This window comes from Lissotriton helveticus, chromosome 3_1 (genome assembly GCF_964261635.1).
Source record: "Lissotriton helveticus chromosome 3_1, aLisHel1.1, whole genome shotgun sequence".
Lineage (NCBI taxonomy): Eukaryota > Metazoa > Chordata > Amphibia > Caudata > Salamandridae > Lissotriton > Lissotriton helveticus.
Window position 1 is genome coordinate 444,018,667 of NC_136061.1, and position 22,764 is coordinate 444,041,430.

The window sequence follows — 22,764 nt, forward strand, 5'->3', positions numbered from 1 at the left end:
CTCGGGGCACAGACTTAGTGGCACCGGAGCTGAGAGGGGATGCAGTCTGCGATGAGGTCTGTACAATGATATAAACTCAGCCATAAATAAATCAAGGCTCAGTTCCAAATGTGTGACCTACTTGACTGCAGTGTAGGCCTGAGGCAGCGGTCAGCAGGGGTCCACAGCCATGTGTCACTGGCTCGCGATGCACAGAGTTAGTTACTCCAAAGTAGGTGTTGGTAGCATTTGAACACCTCCATGAAGATGATCCTTTTATCCTCCGGACTGAAACGCGTCTTCCTCCTACACCTCTCCTAGCATGCAATGATATGAACTCTGCTATTGAGAAATCAAGACTCAGTTCCAAATGTGAGACCTACTCGACCGCAGTATCGGCCGAAGGCAGTAGTCAGCAAGGGACCACAGACACATGTGGTTGGAATGCTATACACAGACCTGGTGGCACCACATTAAAGGGAGTGCAGTGATATCAAGCATCCCATGAACATATTAACTCAGCCATCAGGATATCAAGACTCATTTCCAAAAGTGTGACCTACTTGACTGTAATGTAGGCCGGAGGCAGCGGTGGAGTACGTCAATGAGACATGAGTACTGTGGGCCTGTGTTGCGGAGGCTGTGATGGTCAGAGGAGGCTGCCAAGGTCGTAGGCCTCGGGCTTGGAGCTTTCGCAGCAGCACGTGGTGGGACCTCTTTGACACACGCTGGTGTCGGCTGGTGCGCAGTGAGGCCTGGGTGCGCAGGGGCTGCCAAGACGGGTTCAGGGACCAGTGGCCCGGGGTGCAGCAGGTACACAGGATTGCAGGCAACACCACTCACGGTGATGGCAACGGCCTTGTGGCGGGGTGAGAGGCGCCGGCCTGGCAGACACGTTGGGTATTCTGGAAGAGTACGCACCCAGAGGTACATGCTTTCTAGTCACACCCCTACGCTAGCCTGGCGTACACCGGGCCAGCCCACTGCGCTCATGCTTACAGGGGGGGACGTAACAAGCTACATTTCCGCGATCTTCCCCACTGGCTGCAGTGACATGGTTGCTGCCACTGTCCACTACACTCCAAACATCAACAGTGTATGTCAACATGGATATGTCTGTGGTCTGCATACTGCAGTCTGTCCAGCACATCCATGCCACACTTGGCATTGTGTACATTCTCATTCATGGGTCACTTGCCTCTTTCGCACATGCCTAGTTCCCACCTCTCCCCACATTGTGCTATTGTGTGGTTGGGGTGCCATGCCGTTGTTGGCTCATGTACATGGGTAGCCCAGGTTACCATATTGTGTGTGAGTTTGTAACATGTGCATTCCCAGAGCTGTGAGTTGCATGCTTGTGGAGTTGGGGTGTGTGGTGTGTTAATTTGGTACTTACCAACGCGCAGAGCATTTCCGTAGAATCCATCCGGGAAGCGCTGGTTGATGTTGAACTGTCGGAAGATGTAGGAATTATGCACACTGCCTGGGTAGTTGGCGACGACATTGGTGAAGAGTCCCCGGTGGTCCAATATTACCTGCTCATTGATGGAATGTGCGTGCTTTCTGTTGTGGCAATTGTCTACAGTTTCAGCAGGGTGCACAAGTAGGACATGTGGGCAGTCAATTGCCCCCAACAAGTGCCATAGAAGCCTTGCTTGGTCTCCAGCTGTTCTTTCACAGTGTGGGATTCGTGAAGCTGCTGGGGTATCAGGCTGATGATGGCATCCAAGACAGTTGTGAGGAACTTTGATAGGGCTGGCTGTGAGACTCCTCCGACTCTGGCAGTTGTTGGTTGGAAGGTACCAGAGGCCAAAAGATGCAGCACAGCCAGAAGCTTTGTCTGCGGAGGGATGTTGGTTGTCCGTTGGGTGGGTACCGTCAGCCTGTGGGCAATGATGTTCAGGTTGCGGTGGATGGTTGTCCTTTTGAGCCTGTAGTGGGCAATGACATCCTCTTGTGTTGGGTCTGTTAGGATGTTACGTTTTCTGAAAATCTGCTGTCTTTGTCTGCGCTGCCTCTGTGGTAGCCTGGGGGTAGGGAAGAGGGTTCTGTGGGGTGGGGGGTGACGGGCCTGGGTGTGGTGGCAGTGGGTGTTATTGCCCTACTGGGGCAGCATGATCAGTAGCTCCATGGCATATGTTGTTCTTCAGATATGGCTCCGGCCTAGGCTCCATTTTCTGGTGCAGGTTGTCGTCCGACTTACACCAAGTCAGACCATGTGTTAATTTCCTGCTGCTAACATGCCTTATCGCCTGTTTTAGGATCTTATCGCCGATCTGGCTTGTCGTTGAAAATGTTGCGGAGTGTTGTTGTCGCAGCTTTTTGCACGGGAACATCTACTCTGCATCTCATTAGTGATAGTTGCCGGGGTCATATGTGGCGATGTCTTTGGCAGCTGCTATCGCAGGAAAACTGGTGATATCGTCTGTTAGCACCAGCTTGTGAATGGGGTGATGAATTTATCACCAATTTGGCTGTGATAAAGTGCAGAAAACTCGGCGATAAATCCTAGAGAATATGCCCCCATTTTTTTTACCAGGTGCAATAGGCTGGCTCGCTAATTCTCCAATATAGTCCCGGGATCCTTGAGGCTGTGATCTTTGTCAAGTCCCAGGATGGACTAGTAGAAACACTTACATCGGCCCATGTGTTGAGGACTCTGGTGCCAGTGGGATGATTGATGGACCATGGTTGAGAAATCTTTAAACGATTGCTGAGGTCTTTAAACAAGCTTCCCCTGCAATTGCTCATCATAAACTTAATTTGTTTCGTGTTCTGATGTTATGGTCTCCAGTTCTTATTTGAACTAGAGACCTTCCATTTAAATTTCTATGATTCTGTTTTGAACTTATGAAATAAAAATAGATTTGGAAACAAGTATGCCCACAACTGACATAAGCATTCCCCCACCGCAGTAAGGATGACTCATTAGACACACTTGCCGTGTATTATCTAGATCCCTTCATCGTTTTGCCTTAAAAAAGCTCCCAGGGCATATTGCAGGCCTGTCTGCTATGGTTCCTGATACTGCACACACAAATAAAATACCAAAATTGGTACAGACCTGTTTCCAAATCTATTTTGGTCTGAAAAGTTCACTAAACAATAATAGAAAATCATGGTGCTGGTGTCCTACATTTTCTGGCATGGAACAGAGCAAAAAGCTAGCCTCCTCATTGTTGAAGGGTGAGATGTTAACCTTACTGACAAAAGCTTGAGAGGGAAACCAAAGTCTGCCCCATACCTCTAAATGTGGTATACATCGACCACATGCTCCGGTGCATATTTTGTTGTAACAGACTCTTTTTAAGTCTTTAATGAGGTCTCTCTTTGTTCCTTATCAAGCAAAGCTTCTTTTTCCTTCCTGTACTACTATATATAAACGAAACTGTTATTAAACATTGGTCTATTTTTTTCAAGACGTTATTTCCCTGCCCTGTCCAAAAAGCATACAAAATATAAGCCTACCTGGGAAGGAAGCCTCAGATTACACACTTAACTTCATTTTAGTGAACAGATAGCACCTTCTCCGACAAAGCCCGACACTGCACCAATTCAGAAAGGACCTCAAGACCTGGCTCTTCGAATGACCAATGAAGCTGCTCACACCTCTCCCCCGCACCTTGTGACCCTCAGGGGTGAGTAGTGTATTCTAAAACCCCTGCTTGATTGATTGAGTGATTGCGTCTTGGTCCTGCTCCAGTAGGAATAGTCTAGCCCAAGTTGCCAAGCCAGGACCTCTCTGAACCAGAACACAAGCAACCCAAGATCCTTTCGGGCTCCTTATGACCACCTGCTGATTACCCTCCTTGGGCTTTTAGGAAACAGTGAAGGTTTTGGTTGTTTATTATTATAAGTACTAGGGGCCTCATTTATAAGGCTGTGCGTCACTTTTACGTCGTCAGTGCGTCCTTTTTGTGACGCACCAGTGGCATATAAAATGCGCCTTGTTGCGCCATATTTACAAAGTGACGCATCTAGGTGGATGCGTCACTTTGTAAACCCCTGCACCACATTATACCTGCGCCAGGTGTAATGAATGCAAGGGGGGCGTTTTGACGCAAGAAAGGGTCATGGAAGTGACGCTTCTAGGACACAAATGCGTCAATTTCTTACCCCTGCCTCACAGCAGGCGTAAGACTGACGCAGGCCCTTTCACATAGGGCTTGCCCCATGTGAAAAGACACATTGCTGGAGTTGCGTCACTTTTATGACACACTCCAGCAATGCGTAACTTTTGCGCCATACAGATACGTCAAAAATACTGACATACCTGTAACTCCTTGCGCCATGATGCGTCGTACTGTAAATATGACGCATCATTGGTGTCGCAAGGAGGGCGCAGTGAAAAGTGACGCATCGCTGTTTTCATGCAGCGATGCGTCACTTTTCATAAATGAGGCCCTAGGTTTTTGACTTTCTGTGTCAGGGAGTTGTTATGCATTCAGTCCAGTGAATACAAATAAATCCTTTGGGATGTTCAAGCTTTACAAATGTTGATTGTTGTCAACATCTAAGGATCATGAGCAAATGTTTAGTGACCTGTAAAGATAGGTCTGGTTAGGTACTCATCATGTTGAACTGTGTCTACAAAAAAAAAATATTTGGCCCTACGCTAATGCAGTCATTTAGGGCCATATGTATCAAGCAAATTTGCATTTGCAAAGGCCGAATTTCGGCCTTTGCGAATGCTAATTTGCTAAATGGTATGTATGAAACATTTTGGCTGCAAAATAAGGAATCGCAAAACTTGCCATTCCTTATTTTGCGATTGCACTTAAGGAATCGCAAATTTTGCGATTCCTTAAATGCAATGTATCAAAGAAAAAATAATTCAAAAATGCCCATAAGGATTCGCAGATTACCACCAACTTCTAGTTGTTGGTAAGTTGCGAATTCTTTTTCAGGGGTGCAGCAGGGTGTTCTTAAGACACCCCTGCACCCTTGAAAATATTTCTAAATTGCGATTAGCAAATTGCTAATCGCAAATTTCCCCTTTCATTCCTATGGGCCTCCTGGCCCATAGCTATGAATATGAAATTTGCGATTAGCAATTTGCTAATCGCAATTTAGGAATGTTAAGGAATCGTTAAAAAGAAGCGATTTACTACATACATACCATTTTGCGATTTCTAAATAGCGATTCCTAAAAAATCGCTATTTAGAATTCGCAAAACGGAACTATGATACATATGGCCCTTAGTCCAAAGGCATTTCAGGGGCAGATTTAGAATATGGCAGATGGGCTACTTAACCGCTGGGGTTGTGGGAGCCCTTCATCCAACTACCCCCCTTCCCCCCCCCCTGCAGCCTGCATTCTATATTTACAGCTCTCCTCTGGTCTCATTGGGAATGTTTGTGTTAGACTTGGCAACTTTTGATGTGTTTCCCCAGAGTTTTTACTGTCTGACCTCCCGGTTTTCACTCTGTTTTTGCTGGCTGGCGTAGTGTTTCTGCGCACTTTCCCACTGCTGACCAGTAGTAAAGTGCAAGTGCTCCTGTGGTAAAATGTGTTTTGGATTGGTGTTTCCATAATTGGCCTGTATGAATTATGTATCAGTCCCTACTAAAGTGCTCTGCATGTGCCAGGGTCTGTAAATCAAACGCTGTCAGTGGGCTGTGGCACTGAATTGTGCCACCCACACCAACAGCCCGTAAAATATAACTCTCGTCTGGCATTGCCGAGCCTGTGCAGTCTGGGAGTACCATGTCGACTTGGCAAGTGCACACACTTGCAAGTCACTAACCTTCCCTTTTCTTACATTTCAGTCCTCCCCAAGGTTGGCCTAAGGTACCCCTGTGGGTAGGGTTCAGTGTATGTGAAAGGTAGGACATGCCCTGGTGTGTGTTGCGTGTCCTGCTAGTGAATTACAGCCCATTTAGTTTTTAACTATTGCAAGACTACCGGTTCCGCTTAGGACAGATTGGGAAGTTTGTTTATAACATCTTATAAACATAACTGGCCCTGGGAACTAGGAAGGAAAACCAAGTATAGTACGCCTGGACTCAAAATCTAAAGATGCATCTTTAAGTAAAGGTGATTTTTACATTCTATGTTTGAAAATACCACTTTTACAAAGTAGGTATTTTCTTGCCTAACCATTCAGTGTGCCTCTGCTTGGTTTGTGGATTGACTGTCCGGGTTTTGGATGACAGGGGCTGGGGAGCAGGAGTGGCTCTGGAGAGTCTGGGTGGGTCAGGAAATGGCTGAATAGACTTGGGCTGCATTTAGAGTAGGGGGTGGAGATTACCTTGCACCTGAATGGGCCTAATCTGCCTCTGACAATGCTGTCTCCACCTCCTGCCAGGAAGCCACACCAGAGAGGGCAGAACAGGTTTTGGCCAGGTACAGACACTCTCTGCCTCCAGAGATCAAAGGATTTTGTGGTATAAATATGGGGGCCCAAACCCCTGAACTTTAGAACTCTTTTGGACCAAGAAGAGAAGAGCTGGAGAAGCTGTGAGGAGGAACTACCACTTTGCTTTGTGCTTTGCTGTGTTGGCCTGCAGTGGCTGCTTCTGTCTTGGGCAGTGAAAGGACTGGACTGAACTTTCTGCAATCTACGTTTGTAAGTTTCTCCAAGGGCTAGAGGTAGAGCTTGCCGCCTGTTCAAGACGTCTGAGGAACAGCAAAGACTTCAAGTTCTTCTGCCCTCAGCACTGGGGACTGTGTGTTTTGTGCTGCAACAGAAAAGAAAGCAACCCGACGACGTCTACAACGCTGCGGCCGACTCGGTGTCCTGACGGCAATGCAGAGGACACCGCAGCAATGCCACACTGCGACCCTGGTCTCACTGACGCCGCCTGCTGATGCTGCCACCGAGCCACTGCTCGTACCGCGACCTGTGAGCACTGCACACCGCATCGCCTTGCTTCATGACGACACCTTGGCCTCCACGACCACGCCGCTCCACATCGGAATCGACGACACTGCTTGCACCGTGGTTGGAGGGCACCGCTTGAAAAGTTACACGACGCACCGCCCTCATCCCACACCGCAGCCATGGCCTACCGATGCCGCAGCCATTGACTCCAGTTTGTCAGCCGACGATATCGCTTCAACAACGACGCCGCTGCTTGCACCGCGATCTGCCAGCACCGCAACGAGCACCGCATTTACTTCAGACCATGACTCTGGTCTCTCAGATTTATGTCATCTGACGCACCGCGACCTGAGGGCACCGCACGCCATAGCGCTGCACTTTGCATCGCAGCACCCGAAGCCTGCCGATGCCAGCGCTCCTGACTTCAAAAGAGAGGAGTTTGATCTGGAACTCATGTGACTTTGAGGGCCCCCACAACTCCTGCACCGACCTCCGGAACCGACACCTGCTGACGCCATGCTTTTGGAAGCCTGCGATGTCGTGTCAGCTGGAACTGTTAAGATTTGTTTGTTCACGATGCTGTGATATCCGCCAGAGGGAGCTATCAACTTCAAGGAATTGTTTTTCAAGGCTATTTTGATAACTGAGGATTTCTAAGTATTGCATTGAGGATTGTTATCGTTTTTGGTCTTGTCTTGAGTATTTAAAAATATTGGATATTTTTCTAAACTGGTGTGGTGTCCTTTTGTAGTGCTTACACTGTATTACTCTTGGTTATGTGCAAATGCTTTACACACTGCCTCTAAGATAAGCCTGACTGCTCGTGCCAAGCTACCAAGGGGGTGAGCAGGGGTTATTTTAGGAGTGTAACTACCTTATCCTGACAAGGAAGAAGGGTCCATACTTGGACAAAGGTGCAAGCCTTGCCAACTAGGGACCCCATATCTGACAGTTTAAATACAATGCTTCTGTAGTACGGCTTAAAGGTCTATTGTCGACATTTGCAACTTAAACATGAGTTTCGCTGCCATGAGTCTGCTTTTGCGCACAACACTGCATGCATATATTGCGCAAGACCCTGTTTGTGCCCCTTTCACATGAGAACAGTCTACCTTACACGTTCTCTACTGTGCTCTGAGGTTTAGTCTGCACATAATGTTCAAGGTTAAACCACAATGCCCCTTGTTATTCCGTTCTGGTCAGTCCCTTGCTCCTAGACATAACATGCTGCAAACAGCTGCACTACTGGAAATCGGCGGCTTTATTATTGCAAGTGCAACATGTTTTGAACGCACCTGGAGAGACTCCTTTCCGAAGAGAAGAGCTGTGCTTGTGCTGCGATGTGAACATTGCATCTAGGCCTTGAGGTATGGGGGTCCGCTGACAAAGCCCAGAGGTCTTCTTTTTTATAATAAGCTATCTCTTACCACGGGGAGGGTGGTTAGGTTGTTTAGCCCTTTTCCACTGATTTTTATAAAATGATATCCCCGTTTGTATTCAATTGGTATTATAACAATGTTGACTATATTGTGTTTATGCATTTTGCTGCTAGTATTGGCATGTGTACTGCACTATAGAGTGTGTTAGTTGAAATAAACATTTTAAACTATACCGCGTCTCAGATTACTCACATTGTGGACAAGTACTAGTGAGAGAACAAAAGAGTGTCTGGCCCTGCGATTCCCAAGATAGAGTGACGTGTTCTGGGTTGTCTAATCATTGGTAACTGCGCTGTAGATGGAGAACGAATGAGACACTATAGCTAGTCAGTTTGGGATTTTGGGTACTAATGTGGTAGGTTGGTTATACCCCTATTCACAGAGGTCCTGTTTTTCTGTGCATAGTTCTGTATATTTGCAGAATCCCCGCAACATGCCACCCAACGCTTGGTCTGGTTCTATTCTGCGAAATGCTAGAGAAGTGCTTGTGCTTGTCCACAATACCCTCACTTCTGTCTCTGGAGGCAGCTGTGACGGTACAACCCCCTATACTGACATTTTAATAGGTTCCTTCAATGTTGATGTTTTAAAAAAAAGGTTTCTCTCTCTCTTCTTTGCCCTTGTTTTACTGCCGACTTTTAAGTTGTCCTATATTCTTTAGTGATGAGGTATAATATTGCTATTCACAATCGGGCTCCGCTCAGGTATTACTTGAGAACATATGGTGTCCCTGATGCTGGTGTGGATCTGATTTTTGAGGTGGAAGGAGATCCTGCATAGTACCCGTTTAAGGTATTTTACTCTTGGGTCACCTTTCCAGCGGTGAACGGAGATGACAATCTGTTTCATGAATACACCGCCACAGCTGTTTCAATTGCAAATCAACCCTATCGGACCCTTAATCGGCCGATTTAATGGTGCCCTTCCTCACACTTTCACGCCGGTCCGCTGAGGTTCTTTATCGATTGAAGGGGCCACATGGCCGTTGTTGGCTGGGTATGCACCTCACTCGCGTGGGTTAATAACAGCTACGCTACAAGAGGTACGCGTGTTGCATACTTCTCTGATTCAAGTTCATAGAGCTGTTATTCAGTTTGTGTTGCGTACTTTCCAGGTGGCTCCACCTGGAGTTGTTGCACAACCTACGGGGACTGGTGGGGTGACTATCAGTCCCGTTATGGTTAATTCGGTAATGGGCAAGCGTCCAACAAATAAGGATGAATTACCTTATTGGCTTGCCGAGAAATTTGGACAGCTTGAAGCTGTTTTTCTTAAAACCTCTCCCGTAGAAAAACACCAAATTTTGAGTTCAGTTTGCCTGAAGACTTGATTCCGTAGTTAGCCGATTGTAACACCTGGGGCAAGGTGTTTGCAGCTGTGTATTTAAAGTGTTTCGCACTCCCTCTATGAAAGTCCTCCCCTCCATGATTAAGCGTGTTCTAGATGAGCATGGTGCTGAAGCGGCTGTGGAACTAGGGATGCGTCTGGTGGTAGTGTTCAACGTGGTGGCTGATATGATCATTGCCAATGTCAAGGGCGATGCAGTAAGCTTTCAAGTCGCTAACGGCTTGGCAGTAGTACCTGATGTGGACAAACCACGCAAATTACCAACAATTATTGCAGAGGCTTATAAAACCATTTGCCTCAATAATTAGGGGGTTAAACCTTTTACTCAAACGCAAACTCAGTCTCAAACACAACCGAAAGTTCCATTTGACACAGATGGACGCCCAGTCGTTTCTAAAAAGAACTAGAGGAACAAAAAAAGGGGGCAGCAACAATAACAGAAGCAAGGGTCGCGTGCTGGTTCACCGACACAAGATACTTCTGAGCGTACTTATGTCTTGCGCGACTGCACACAAATTAAGACTCCTAATAGATTTCAGGTCCCTAATCAGCATTCTCCACGTTCCTCACAGGATTCATCTGGCTTGCAGGTCGGTGGTGAGGAATACCAGGATCATGGCACGAGTGATCCTGTTCCACTGGGATGTGATCAGCCTTGCCAGTTTGACGGCAAGGGGAAGCAGGGGGAACAAAAACGCTTCCGTGCCCCTTTTCAGAAGAAAAAAGTAACCGCTTAGATGGTGAGAAACCGAATTCTGGACTGGACTTGGGTGGTCACCATGCTAGACAGCGCAGCAGAAGTTACCAGAGTTCGGGAGGCACTGCGTCTTGTCTGGAGACCTCAGCAACTGAAACTTTCTTTACTGTGGAAACAGCTGACACCCGGGTTGCCCCCTGGATCGACTGTACAATATGGTTTTTCGTATAGAGGGTGACATTGAGCGTGTAATCACAGGGATTTTTTGAGAGAATCTCACAGCTACCTATGACATTTTGCTAGCGGAGGCAGATTGACCCCACCTTTTGTTCTAGCCACGACTTGCGGGGAGGACGTGATACTTAACAAGTTTTCCGCGGTACTCCCCAAAGAGCATGCAGAGGCTTTTGCAGCTGAGTGGTCTTTGGCCTTGGCACCGGCTCCGTACCTTAATCAAGTTGGCTGGGATAAAGATTCGCCACCACATGATATTCTATTGCGGTCTTTGCCTCAACCACAACCCTAATATCCCATACGGCGGGAAGCCAAAGGTCCCATTGCTGATATTCTCACCCAGTTGGAGTATCAAGGAGTGATTGAAACATGTGTGACAACAATTAATAATCCACTTTTTACTGTATCTAAACCCGATGGGTCTTAGCGCATAGTTTTTGATTACCGGCATTTGAATTCTCATTGTCGGACCTTTGCGGTAGAGAATACCCATAGCTCTGCTTTAGTAGACAGCATAGTTTGTAAAAGATATAAAACAACACTTGGTTTTTCCAATGGTTTTTACAGCCATAACCTGTTCCCTGAATGCAGTCAATGTAGCGCATTCACGGCCGGTGGAAAACAGAAAAAATATTGACGTTTGTCTATGGCGTATAAAAATAACACTGGGGTTTTCACCACAAGTGTTGTCTCTCTGTTGGACAGCATAGAACCAGATGCATATTCGTATGTGGATGATATCTATCTCACAGACGACGAATTATGGCCGCATCTGTGCCGTGTTGACCGCATAATTCTGGAATTTGCAAACTAATGCTACAAATTTAATTTTGCCAAATCTCACATTGCGTGTTATGCGGTGCTCTTTTTGGGCTATGAGCTCAACAATGAGGGTCGGGGCTTGGCTCCCCACTTTCTGGAGAAATGCACACATTTGCAGTCTCCAACTACCTTAAAAAACTTCAGTCTTCGCTGGGATTTTTGAATTTCTCACATTCTTATATTCCGGATTACGCCCAGCGTATCAAGCCGCTTTATGCCTTGATACAACCTACATTTACAAAAGCCAGCTGGTTACTAGAACATTCTGCTATTTTACTTTATTTGCAATCTGATTTGCTTTTCTATATGAACTTTGGTCCTTGCCTTTCACTTATCGATGTTTAAGGGAAGATACAGAAGTTTACCTTAGCGGGGAGGATTGTGATTCCACAGTAGGCCATTCCCTAGTATGAAAAAACATACAATTGCATGGAGCATGTTATATGTCAGCTCCGGACCTCGCATGTGTTTTGAAAGGTAAACCAGTGCCGCAATCATTCCCATGTTCACTCTGCTTGCTAACGGTAGCTATCTTATTTTAAATAACCAGGAATGCTGCGGCTTGCTTGCTGGCATACCATACATCGTAATGGTTTCCCAGCGCTTAACTTGTTGCAATAATGTGCTTTTTCCACCCCTGCGTGGGCCGCTAGATAGTTCAGTTTGGCCTTCAATACCAACTTTGAAAGCAGACTTCAACAAGCTGAGCAGATTAAAAGTGCTTTTAACACAATAAGAAGTTGCACTGACTTCGGCATTAGAAACCTTCACCCTCCAGGTGGCTAGCTCTGCCACTGAAATTCAAACACTTTTAAATATAAACCTCCACTACATTTTGGGAGTTAACACATCACATTTTCAATGCGTCGACTACTCAAGGCCTAGCACATTTTTTTAAAGCTGTGTGTTCTGGCCTCGTGTCTTCTTCTCAGACTACATTTGGTGTAATACCTGCATTAATTCATTCTATCTTTTCCAGCGTCTTTGGTGGTTTTCCCTTAATATTGGCATTAACCTCTGGAATCCTGCTTCTGCTGTGCCTGCTAAGCAATGGCTACTCCTCTTGTGGTGCTGCACAGACCGGGTCAGCTGCAATTGCGTCGTGACCGAATGCATGAATGCTTCGGTACACTGCCACTTGCGACACTCAGCGTGTTTTATGGATTATGCTTCTGTTTTGCGTATTTCACTTGCATGCAACCTGTATATTCATGATATCTGTAGGAAGGGTTTTAGTGTAAAGGGAACAATTGCGCTCTGCAGGATAAGCAGTTGTCAAGTGGACATAGGACTAGGTAATATGGTGCTAACTGGAAAGGGGTGACCCTACTAACCCCTTTACTAGTGTTTGGAACCCCAAACCCATCTCATGAAAGCCAAAGACCTGTGCACACATAAATCAAAAACAGTGTCTGTTCATATTCAATACAATTGGACAAAAGAAGTTTGCCACGAGTTATTCTTGTTTCTTTTAATGCAATGTTTGCATAAAGACCAGCCAGCCGACACGTGTTTCGTCAAAGCACATTCCACTTTGACCCTTCAGGACCTCGTCATAATAGACGGAATCAGTAATCCCCTTGCCGGTGATAATTCTAACCCGGTCGTGGTATGAGATAACAAGAAACGGACCATATACAAGATAAAAATCAGGAATCTTCACTGATATAGCTGCTGATATGGGCTATATCCGAATTACAAAGGACGATGGGATGAGTGTATCCAGTCAATTAAAATTCCAACGTAGAAAGTACTTGACTCAATGGAGAGGTGAGGACGAGTAAATAGGTGCCGAAATGGGGTCAAAGAGGACGGATAAGTCCTTTGAGGTGATGATAGTGTTACAAAGCAATGATCATGTGACCTCAAAGATACCGGAATGCGGTCAGAATGCGAAAGGAAGAGGAGACCCCATGTCTCGGCGGTGTTTGCAAAGTTGCCCGGAAGCTAGAGTAGCGGAAGCCTGTATATTCATGCCTCTGCTGTCAATTTATGTGGGCATTGGATATATGCCTTTCCTAAACGTCATGTCCGGACCCGGATTTTGACCAGCTGATGAGCCCCTTAGTAGGTCATGAGCAGGGCTGTTCTGGGATTGGCTTAATGGCGCGTGCTGCTGCACTTGGAATTTTGGCAAAATGGGATATCTGTGAAGCTGCACAGAATCTCCTATTTCAGAGTTACATTGAATATCACGTAAGTTTTCCTGCAATGCTAATGGAGGCACCAGACTATGAAGAACACTCTAGTTCCATCAGCTTGCTAAATTGGATGGCAGCTCTTTTTTCCACAGACCTAAATGATGACTTTTTGGAGGGTATTGCATTCTTTTGCACCTACACCTTGATGGATTAGTCAGGAACATGGCCAGCTAGCATCATTTGGGTTTCAGACACCTTTTTCCCACTACATTTTTTTCTGCATCCTCCAGAACTTGTTTTTTTTATATAGACCTTCGTCTTTTCTTTTTCCAAATTTATGTACACGCCTATTGATATCTGCTCACTCTTTTTGAACTCTGTTTTCTTCCTATGCCTACATACAATGGACTTACCAGGGGGAGGGTGTAGTATGGCTTATAGGTCCATTGTCAACATTTGCTAATTTAGCATGAGCTTCGCTGCCATGAGGCTGCTTTTGCGCACGACACTGCATGAATATATTTCGTGAGACCCTGTTTGTGCCCCTTTCACATGAGAACTGTCTACCTTACACGTTCTCTGCTGTGCTCGGAGGTTGAGTCTGCACATGATGTTCAAGGTTAAACAACAATACCCCTTGTTATTCCGTTGTGGGCAGTCCCTCGCACCTAGACATAACATGCTACACACAGCTGCACTACTGGAAATCGTGTGCTTTATTATTGCAAGCGCAACATGTTTTGAACGCACTTGGAGAGACTCCTTTCCGAACAGAAGAACTGTGCTTGTCCTGAGATGTGAACATTGCATCTAGGCCTTGAGGTATGGGGGGTCTGCTGACAAAGCCCAGAGGTCTTCTTTTTATAATAAACTATCTCTTACCACGGGGAGGATGGTTAGGTCGTTTACTCCTTTTACAATGATTTTTATAAAATGATATCCCTATTTGTATTCTATGGTATTGTAACAATGCTGACTATATGTGTTTAATCATTTTGCTGCTAGTATTGGCACGTGTACTGCATCATAGCGCGCGTTAGTTGAAATAAACATTTTAAACTAAACCACATCTCAGATCACTCGCATTGTGGACAAGTACGAGTGAGCAAAAGAATATCTGGCTCCTGCGGTTCCCAAGATAGAGTGAAGTGTTCTAGGTTGTATAATGATTGGTAGCTTCACTGTAGATGGAGAACGAATGAGACACTATAGCTCGTCAGTTTGGGATTTTGGGTACTAATGTGGTAGGTTGGTACACCCCAATTCACTGAGGTCCTGTTTTCCTGTGCATAGTTCTGTATATGTGCAGAATCCCTGTAACACTTCCATCGATATAGAAGGAGCACTATCTTTCAAAACTATAACAGTGGACGTACTGATATTTTTTGCTCTCAGCTCTGCATTTTGTTTGTTCTGCAGAAACCAAACTCCAAAGGGGGGATTACCTGTTGTAGAATAAACAATTTCCCTGACATGCTGGATTTTCTTTTCCCTGTGCAGGTGTATTTTTGATGATTTTTACTGCACTAGTCCACTATGCCTTGCATCACAGATATGGGCCGGTAAAATGTGATTGGAAGGGATGAACTGACATAATCTATGGTTGTTCTTTTGCAAAAAACTCTAACTTACCCCATTTCTTACCACATTCAGAAGATCACAGGGCAGACAATGTGTTCAGGCTCTGCAAACTGGGCCAAGTACAACCTTTTCCACACTTGACTCTCACATAAGCTAGCTCGAGCAGTCCAAGGCTCTCAGGGAGGGCGTGTGGGGGACAAGAGCTCACAACCCAATATTCAACTAACAGGGATAATACTGTAATGCCCAGGACCATGCTTATCTTATATGTAAAACAAATAATCTAGGCCTTGGTAAATTAAAATAATGACGGGCATTATTTGCGTCATTTTAGAAATTTCAATGTAGCTTGTTACATTCATCTGCAGCGATGGACCTTTGGCAGTTGGAACCTCCTGGCCGATCATGTCTTCCCACTTCTTTGGTGCCACTACTTTACTCTCTCTCATGTCGGGAGCAGCAGTAGTTATTGCCCTCCCCAAACTACCAGGCATGACAGTGGTACATGATCTGTATCCATCTTAGTGTGGCTCACACAGAAATTAGGCAAGGAGACTTAAGGGACCCATTCAGGGCACAAGACATTCCTGGCTGACTCTCTGTAACAGTCAGGTTTATCTAGGTACTCCACATATGGGCAACACACTGTGTTTCTCCTCTTAGACACTCTACTACTGCCTTGCCACTACTGTCTTAGCTGACAGGCATGCTTCTAGGCACTTCAGCAGACATCTAGCTCCTCCAACAGAAAGTGCAGATTTCAAGTAGTCTCCTCATTTTTTGGAGACTGGCTGTCAGGCAGACCCTAGCTTAACTAACAAAGTGGAACATTTTAAATCCCGCTTTATACCCATTTTTCAGATGGGAATGTGGATCCACTGTTGAAGGGTTCTGAACCAATTTGTATCATGGACTAATTACCAGCCCTTTGCTGACAAAGTTTTCACTGAAAATCTAATGGTAGCCCTGTCACCATCTACCTTCACTTCACTGTCTGAGTCACCATTTCCCAGCCACACTAATGCAGGCAGTACGCTTCCATTGTCTGGGAAAGCTGTCCTCATCCACCTCTTCTTGTGCCATGCTAAACTTGTGATACTCAGAAGGAATCCCTCATGGCTCAGGTTGTATGTATGTGTGCATCTATGTATCTGGATTGTCTATAGCACAAACCTAGCTACAAAGCAACATAGCACTGTACATGGTCCAAAGCAAGCATAAGGGCAACAAGCAATAGGAAAGGTAGCAGGCTGTGGATACATAATGCACTGTGTTGTAGTGTTCTCTAAAGAGGTGAGTTTTCAACTCTTTCCAAAATTAGAGCAGTGTTGGTGCTGAGGCGCTATGGGGATATTGTTCCAGATCCTGGGTGCCTCAATGGAAAAAGCATGCTACCTTTTTTAATTTTAACACTTCTTAGTCTGCAATCTGATTGTGTCCTGACTGTGGGTGTGCTGAGAACAACTAGAGATGGTGATAAGTGGGGGTGCTGGTCGTGTTGGCTTTGTAAATGATGCAGTTGGTGTTGAAGATGGTGTGTGCTGTCAAGGGGAACCAATAGACTTCCATCAGAATAAGGGTTTTGTGATCCTATTTCGTCAGGCCCTGGTTGAGATGTAGGATGCAGAGTGTATGATGCCTCTAAGAGGTACCAGTGTGGAGTCTGGAAGGAAGCCACTTTCTAGAAGAAACAGTTTGACATTCTTTCGAAGAGAGTGCTGGCACCAGGCCATCTTTGTTTTTTACAGTGTGTTCATTGAGGGTGAGGTTGGTGCCCAGGGTGAATACAAGTGACTTGGCATTCTGTGAAAGTTGTGGTTCAAAACCGATATAGGTAATGCCATTGAGTCAGGTTTGTACTGTATCTTTTTTGTTGTTCTTGGCAAATAACAGGAATTTTGTCTTGGTTGGGTTGAGCTTACGATAGGTGCTGGACATCCAGGTCTGGATGATGAGCAAGCATTAGATATATGTAGCAGAGAAGACTTTCATTTAGAGTGGTGTATCATGGGCATAGTGGGGAATCGTGATGCTGTTATCACCAATCGGCTCCATGTAAAGAATGTAGCTGATAGGAGACAGTATGGAACCCATTGAGACTCCACAAGTCATAGGGATCTTTTATGACCTTGAGGTGCCCATGTGATCAAACAGGAAAGATAGAAGGTAAACTAGTGAAGGGCATTGCTAGTAAATCCAGTTTGAAACTCCAGGATGCATATAAGGGTGGAATGTGCGACTGTGTCGCAGGCAGCTGAGAGATCCAGCAGTATCAGGCAACAGAGGTCATCTTCATTTGTGGTCAAGCGTGACCTCAAACCAGACTGGTATGCGTGCAGGAGATCATTAGCACTGATATGATCTTGGAGATGAACATAGACTGCTTTTCCATTGATCTTGCCAATGAATGCTAGGCATGTAGTTGGTGATGTCATCAGGTTGTAGTGCAGGCTTCATTAGGAGTGGAGCATCTGCCTTGTCTTGAGAGCTTCTGGGAAAGATGCTTTGTGTGAGGCAGGCATTGACAATGGGAAGTTGCGGTAAGAGAGGATCCCAGTACTCAGGCTTACACAGAGTCTTACTACTGCACATGTGCTATGCACTCACTGCAGAAATTACACACTTAGCATAAATTCATGATGTCAGGGATAGGTTCTGGGTTTCACATACTGGCAGGGATTTACATGAGAGGAACGAGCAGGTGTGCCTCTCTTTAACACAGAGAAAAATGTCTTGTGACACTAGTGAATCACAATATTCTGGAACAACTGCTTTATAGAATACACCCAGGGCATGGAAAGCAGTACAATGTCCGGCCAATGGCAAGCTTTATACATGCCTCCAGGTCACAGAGCAGATTCTGCACTTTTCATTTCCATGGACAGGCCTAAACCTCTGATCAGTGGCGTAACGAAACTTGAGGGGGCCCCCCTCCAAACTACATGGAGGGGGCCCCCTTCCCATCCACCGTGCCATTCTAGAGCTCTCAGGCCAGCGACCCGCCATACTGCAGGGGATGTGGGGCTATTGTTATGCCACTGTCACCAATCCAGCCATTATAAGTAACACTGGATGGTGGAGTTAAAGGTTGGGCTTAGTCTGCCAGCAGGCTATCATAGGTGGTGGTCCATTCATTACAGGGTCCCTGCCATCAGTACGCCGGGGAATTTTGCCCAATTTTAGGTGGGTTTCCTGATGCAGACTCGTGTCATGATATACAACATTGGGCCCACTCATCGTTCAGTTTTGACAAAAGTGCATCCACTGCTCTTTCTCATTTCCATTTTAAAACAATGCGACAATACAGTATTTCAAAAGCAGATGAAACTACAAAGAGCACATTTTGATAATACATTTTTATTAGTAGACAATAGCAATCTTAAGAGGCATTACATAGCTTCATACACACTGTGACCCCAATTCCATCACAGTCTCTCTCTCTCTCTCTCTCTCTCTCTCTCTCTCAGTGAGTCAGCCTCTCTCTCTCAGTCAGTCAGTCGCTCTCTCTCTGTCATTCAGTCTCTCTCAGTCAGTCAGTCAGTCTCTCAGTCTCTCTCGCTCTCTGTCAGTCTGTCAGTCATTCGGTCTCTCTCTCTGTCAGTCTCTCTATCTCTCTATTTCTGTCAGTCTGTCAGTCATTCAGTCAGTCTCTCACAGTCAGTCAGTCAGTCTCTCTCTCTCTGTCAGTTTCTCAGCCAGTCAGTCTCTCCGTCAGTCAGTATTCAGTCTCTGAGTCAGTAAGTCTCTACTCTCTCTCCACTCTATCTCTCTCTCCATTCTTGCTCTCAGCTCTGTCCACTGTCTCTCTCTCCACTCTTTCTCCACTGTCTCTCCCTCCACTGTCTCTCCTTCCACTGTCTCTCTCTCCACTGTCTCTCTCTACTCTGTCTCTCTCTCCACTGTCTCTCTCCACTGTCTCTCACTCTCTCCACTCTCTCTCCACTCTCTCTCTCCCTTCTTTCTCTCTACTCTCCCTTCTCTCTCTCTACTCTCTCTCTCTCCATTCTCTCTCTCTCCACTCTCTCTCTCCTCTCTCTCTCTCTCCTCTCTCTTCTCTCTCCACTCTGTCTCCACTCTGTCTCCACTATCTCTCCACTGTCTCTCTCTCTCTCTCCCCACTGTCTCTCTCCACTGTCTCTCCCCAATGTCTCACTCTCCTCTCTCTCCACTCTCTCACTCCACTCTCTCTCATTTCACTCTCTCACTCCACTCTCTCTCACTCCACACCCTCGCACTCCACTCCCTCTCACTCCACTCCCTCTCACTCCACTCCACTCCTCCTCTCACTCCACTCTCTCTCTCACTCCACTCTCTCTCTCACTCCACTCTCTCTCTCACCCCACTCTCTCTCTCACTCCACTCTCTCTCCACTCTCTCTCACAAAGTAGTGTGCGTTGCCATGGACGTCCGCAGAAATGTTTCCAGGGGCGGGCACATTTTTTACTTCCTCACCATCCCCCTTGCACTCTTCTCCCCTCTGCCTTGCACCCTTCTCGCCCTCCCCCTTGCACCCTTCTCCCCCTCCCCCTTGCATCCTTCTCCCCTCCCCCTTGCATCCTTCTCCCCCTCTGCTTTGCACCCTTTTCTACCTTGCACCATTCTCCCCTCTGCCTTCCACCCTTCTCCCCTCTGCCTTGCACCCTTCTCCCCTCTTCCTTGCACCCTTCTCCCTTCTGCCTTGCTCCCTTCTCCCCCTCCGCCTTGCACCCTTCTCTACCTTGCACCCTTCTCCCCTCTGCCTTCCACCCTTCTCCTCTCTGCCTTGCACCCTTCTCCACTCCACCTTGCATCCTTCTCCACTCCACCTTGCACCCTTCTCCACTCCGCCTTGCACCCTTCTCGACTCCGCCTTGCACCCTTCTCCACTCCGCCTTGCACCCTTCTCTCTCCCTTGCACCCTTCTCCCCTCCCCCTTGCACTCTTCTCCCCTCTGCCTTGCACCCTTCTCCCATCTGCCTTGCATCCTTCTCCTCTCTGCCTTGCACCCTTCTCCTCTCTACCTTGCACCCTTCTCCTCTCCGCCTTGCACCCTTTTCCCCTCCGCCTTGCACCCTTCTCCCCTCCGTCTTGCACCCTTCTCCTCTCTACCTTGCACCCTTCTCCTCTCTATCTTGCACCCTTCTCCTCTCTACCTTGCACCCTTCTCTCTACCTTGCATCATTCTCTCTACCTTGCACCCTTCTCCTCTCTGCCTTGCACCCTTCTCCCCTCCTACTTGCACCCTTCTCCCCTCCTCCTTGCACCCTTCTCGCCCTCCCCTTGCACCCATCTCCTCTCTGCCTTGTACCCTTCTCCCCTCTGCCTTGCACCCTTCTCCTCTCTGCCTTGTACCCTTCTCCCCTCTGCCTTTCACCCTTCTCCCCTCTGCCTTGCACCCTTCTCCACTCTGCCTTGCACCCTTCTCCCCTCCGCCTTGCACCCTTTTCCCCTCCGTCTGTCACCCTTTTCCCCTCCACCTTGCACCCTTCTCCCCTCCGCCTTGCACCCATCTCCCCTCCGCCTTACACCCATCTCCTCTCTGCCTTGCACCCTTCTCTTCTCTACCTTGCACCCTTCTCCTCTCTACCCTGCACCCTTCTCCCCTCTGCCTTGCACCCTTTTTGGCCCCCCTTTTCCCTTCCTGCCCACATGGTGCTTCTAACAAGAGTTCTTACCTGAGGGCACCATTTTGCTGCCTCATCCCTTCTCATATGAGCTTTGCCCTGGAGAGTGCTCTCTCTGGGGGCCCCTACTCCCACCCTTGTCAGGGTCCCGAGCAGTGCTCTGTGCTACCTCCTGCTGTCTCTCTGGGCCCCCACCTCCTTGTCAGGGTCCTGAGCATTGTTCTGTGCTACCTCCTGGTCTCGCTATGGGGCCCCCATCCCCGTCCTTTTCAGGGTCCTAAGCAGTGCTCTGTGCTGCCTCCTGCTTTCTGGGGCCCCCACCCACCGTCCTTGTCAGGGTCCTGAGCAGTGCTCTGTGCTGCCTCCTGCTCTCTCTCTGGGGCCCCGACCCCCGTCCTTGTCAGGGTCCTGAGCAGTGCTCTGTGCTGTCTTCTGCTCTCTGCCCCCCCCCCACTCCTTGTCAGGGTCCCGAGCAGTGCTCTGTGCTGCCTCCTGCTCTCTCTCTGGGGCCCCCACCCCCGTCCTTGTCAGGGTCCCGAGCAGTGCTCTGTGCTGCCTCCTCTCTCTCTGGGGCCCCCAGCCCCCGTCCTTGTCAGGGTCCCGAGCAATGCTCTGTGCTGCCTCCTCTCTCTCTGGGGCCCCCAGCCCCCGTCCTTGTCAGGGTCCGAGCAGTGCTCTGTGCTGCCTCCTCTCTCTCTGGGGCCCCCTGCCCTGTCCTTGTCAGGGTCCGAGCAGTGCTCTGTGCTGCCTCCTCTCTCTCTGGGGCCCCCACCCCGTCCTTGTCAGGGTCCCGAGCAATGCTCTGTGCTGCCTCCTCTCTCTCTGGGGCCCCCAGCCCCCGTCCTTGTCAGGGTCCGAGCAGTGCTCTGTGCTGCCTCCTCTCTCTCTGGGGCCCCCAGCCCCCGTCCTTGTCAGGGTCCCGAGCAATGCTCTGTGCTGCCTCCTCTCTCTCTGGGGCCCCCAGCCCCCGTCCTTGTCAGGGTCCGAGCAGTGCTCTGTGCTGCCTCCTCTCTCTCTGGGGCCCCCAGCCCCCGTCCTTGTCAGGGTCCGAGCAGTGCTCTGTGCTGCCTCCTCTCTCTCTGGGGCCCCCACCCCCGTCCTTGTCAGGGTCCCGAGCAGTGCTCTGTGCTGCCTCCTCTCTCTCTGGGGCCCCCAGCCCCCGTCCTTGTCAGGGTCCCGAGCAATGCTCTGTGCTGCCTCCTCTCTCTCTGGGGCCCCCAGCCCCCGTCCTTGTCAGGGTCCGAGCAGTGCTCTGTGCTGCCTCCTCTCTCTCTGGGGCCCCCAGCCCCCGTCCTTGTCAGGGTCCGAGCAGTGCTCTGTGCTGCCTCCTCTCTCTCTGGGGCCCCCTGCCCTGTCCTTGTCAGGGTCCGAGCAGTGCTCTGTGCTGCCTCCTCTCTCTCTGGGGCCCCCAGCCCCCGTCCTTGTCAGGGTCCCGAGCAGTGCTCTGTGCTGCCTCCTCTCTCTCTCTGGGCCACCCAGCCCCTGTCCTTGTCAGGGTCCCGAGCAGTGCTCTGTGCTGCCTCCTACTCTCTCTCTGGGGCCCACCCCCTCCTGGTCAGGGTCCTGAGCAGTGCCCTGTGCTGCCTCCTGCTCTATGGGCCCCCCTCCCCCTGTCCTTGTCAGGGTCCCGAGTAGTGCTCTGTGCTGCCTCCTGCTCTCTGGGGCCCCCACCCCACCCTTGTCAGGGTTCCAGCAGTGCTCTGTGCTGCCTCCTGCTCTCTAGGGCCCCCACCCTCCTCTTTCCGGCCTGGCACGCTCTGACTGAAGAGAAACAATGTTGATACTTTGTTTCTCTTCAGTCAGAGGGAGGGGGTGAGGGGCTTAGAGCAGGCTGCTGACAGCCTGCACCTGCTTCAGACACAGACGGAGAGAGGCTTGCACTTAGCGCAAGCCTCTCTCACACACAGCTCTCACTGAAGAACTGAGGGGGGCCGGGACACCCTTCATTTATTGAAGGAAGTGGGGCCCCCCCGCACCGCGGGGGCTGCGGGGGCGTTTGTTACGCCCCTGCCTCTGATCACACTCTTGCTCATAATGACTCTAGAGCCAAAATAAAAGTCATGGTCCTGGTTTTCAATGCAGTTGTGCTGTTATGAA